This window comes from Triticum dicoccoides, chromosome 2B (assembly GCF_002162155.2).
Source record: "Triticum dicoccoides isolate Atlit2015 ecotype Zavitan chromosome 2B, WEW_v2.0, whole genome shotgun sequence".
Classification (NCBI taxonomy): domain Eukaryota; kingdom Viridiplantae; phylum Streptophyta; class Magnoliopsida; order Poales; family Poaceae; genus Triticum; species Triticum dicoccoides.
This window is the reverse complement of record NC_041383.1, coordinates 9,357,122-9,360,123: the sequence shown is the minus strand read 5'-3', so window position 1 is coordinate 9,360,123 and position 3,002 is coordinate 9,357,122.

Here is a 3,002-nt window from a genome sequence, read left to right as displayed (position 1 = left end):
TACCCCGGCATCGCTCCAAAAGTACGAAGCCATGAGGGAACGCGCCGGACTTGCGAGATATATTGGAGGACAAGGCAAGACAATCCAGATCTATCTATGGATCACATGGGCGCCACACGACCCACGACAAATACCGTCGAGCCGGATACAACAACTCCGGCCGGGCCGAACACAGCAGACAACGCTCCCTTGAGCTATGTCGTGATATTGCTCAATACAGAGGCGACGCACACCCGCTATGCTTCACTGACGAAGTAACGGATCATCAAATCCCTGAAGGGTTTAAACCCGTAAACATTGAATCCTACGATGGCACGACAGACCCCGCGGTTTGGATCGAAGATTATCTCCTTCACATCCATATGGCCCGCGGCGACGATCTCCACGCCATCAAATATCTCCCGCTCAAGCTTAAAGGACCAGCTCGGCATTGGCTTTGCAACCTGCCCGCAGAGTCAATTGGGTGTTGGGAAGACCTGGAAGCCGCATTCCTCGACAACTTCCAGGGCACATATGTGCGACCACCAGACGCCGATGACCTAAGCCACATAATTCAGCAGCCAGACGAATCGGCCAGACAGTTCTGGAAATGGTTCTTAACAAAGAAAAATCAAATCGTCGACTATCCGGATGCAGAGGCCCTCGCAGCCTTCAAACATAACATCCGCGACGAGTGGCTAGCCCGGCACCTAGGACAGGAAAAGCCGAAATCCATGGCAGCCCTCACATCATTAATGACCTGCTTCTGTGCGGGAGAGGATAGCTGGCTAGCTCGCAGCAACAACCTCAGTAAAAATTCTGGCAGTCCGGATACCAAGGACCACAATGGCAGGTCACGTCGAAGCAAAAACAAACGCCGCGGTAACGGCGACGACAAGGAGGATACGGCAGTCAACGCCGGATTCCGAGGCTCTAAACCCGGTCAGCGGAAGAAGCCATTTAAAAGAACCACTCCGGGTCCGTCCAATTTGGACCGAATACTCGACCGCTCATGCCAGATACACGGCACCCCTGAAAAGCCAGCTAACCACACCAACAGAGATTGTTGGGTATTCAAGCAGGCAGGCAAGTTAATTGCCGAAAACAATGCCAAGGGGCTGCATAGCGACGACGAGGAAGAGACCCGGCCGCCGAACAGTAGAGGACAGAAGGGTTTCCCCCCACAAGTGCGGACGGTAAACATGATATACGCAACCCATATACCCAAGAGGGAGCGGAAGCGTGCACTAAGGGACGTATACGCGATGGAGCCAGTTGCCCCGAAGTTCAATCCATGGTCCTCTTGCCCGATCACTTTCGATCGAAGAGACCATCCGACCAGCATCCGCCATGGCGGATTCGCCGCATTGGTTTTAGACCCAATCGTCGATGGATTTGACCTCACGAGAGTCCTAATGGACGGCGGCAGTAGCCTGAACCTGCTTTATCAGGATACAGTGTGCAAGATGGGCATAGACCCATCAAGGATTAAACCTACAAAGACGACCTTCAAAGGCGTCATACCAGGTGTTGAAGCTAATTGTACAGGCTCAGTCACGCTGGAAGTGGTCTTCGGATCCCCGGATAATTTCCGGAGCGAGGAGTTAATCTTCGACATAGTCCCGTTCCGCAGCGGCTATCACGCTCTGCTCGGAGGAACCGCGTTTGCAAAGTTCAACGTGGTGCCGCATTATGCATACCTCAAGCTCAAGATGTCAGGCCCTCGTGGAGTCATCACGGTCAACAGAAATACGGAACGATCCCTCCGAACGGAGGAACATAGAGCGGCTCTCGCGGCAGAAGTACAGAGCAGCCTTCTAAGGCAATTTTTGAGTCCGGCCGTTAAACGGCCAGACACGGCCAAACGCGCCCGGAGCAACATCAACCAAGACCACCCGGCACGTTCCGAGCATGCGTAGCAATGCGGCCCCAACCCCAGCCCTCACATGATTGCAAGGCCAACCCTCCGCGTACATCATTACGCTCTGGAGATACCATGGGCCTAGGGGGAGGGGCACGACCACAACAGACCCAAAGTGCGGCTCGACCACACCAGGGGCTCCCAAGTGTGTCACTCTTCTTACTTTTATTTTCCTTCTTTTTATATACAGGACTCCGTTTACCAGAGGCCCTGTCCGGCGGTGAACCCGCCGAACTCACGATGCAACCGCCAGGGAGGGAAAAAGGCCGCGACGAACACTCAGGTGGTCTCCATTAAGAGCATTAAATTTGATTATACACACCAGTCCGCAACCCACCCCTGGAGGGGGACATGTTTAATTAGTCCAATCCCTTGCTTACCGCACTACTTGTATCATTCCGCACTCATAGCAGAATTCCTTAAATAAATAATGCAGCATTTTTTGCCTATAATTGCATCACTTTACATATATGTTCATTAATGACATCTTGCACCCGTATATTTTGGTACGGCCGAGTACACCAGGGGCTTATGTTCCCCGCATTATGGTGTGATAAGTCCGAACACTTTCACAAGTGCGGCACCCCGAACTTATATCATTATATGAATCGGCTCCGAATCATGTCTTGGGTCAATAGTTGAGTTTGCCCGGCTCCCACGTTTTGGTACCTTACGTTGCGTTCTGTCGGCTAAGGTGGCACTGGGAGAACCACTGCGATTGCGCCCTGGTTGAGCTGGGCGAGCGCCTCAGTGGAGAAAGCTAAAACTGACTGTCATGATAAGGCGAGAGACTGGTCGCTGTTCGAGAGGTCTTTTTGAGTCCTTAAAGACTTATGCCGCTTCGAGCGAAGAACCGGATAATGTCCGATGAAGGCATGGATAGCGCCCCAAATTTGGCCTTACGAATACTAGGGGCTTCGCCGAAATTTAAAATTATAGAATTCTATGGCTAAGTTAGAGTGTTCAAGCATTATAAGTCCGGTTGCCTTGTTCGTAGTGTTGAGCGCCTCCCTAGATGGACCCAAAAATGGGAACAAGAGTGCTCAAGTTTATCCCGAACACCCCAGCACTCGTGGCTTGGGGGCTGAAGCAGACGACTTGT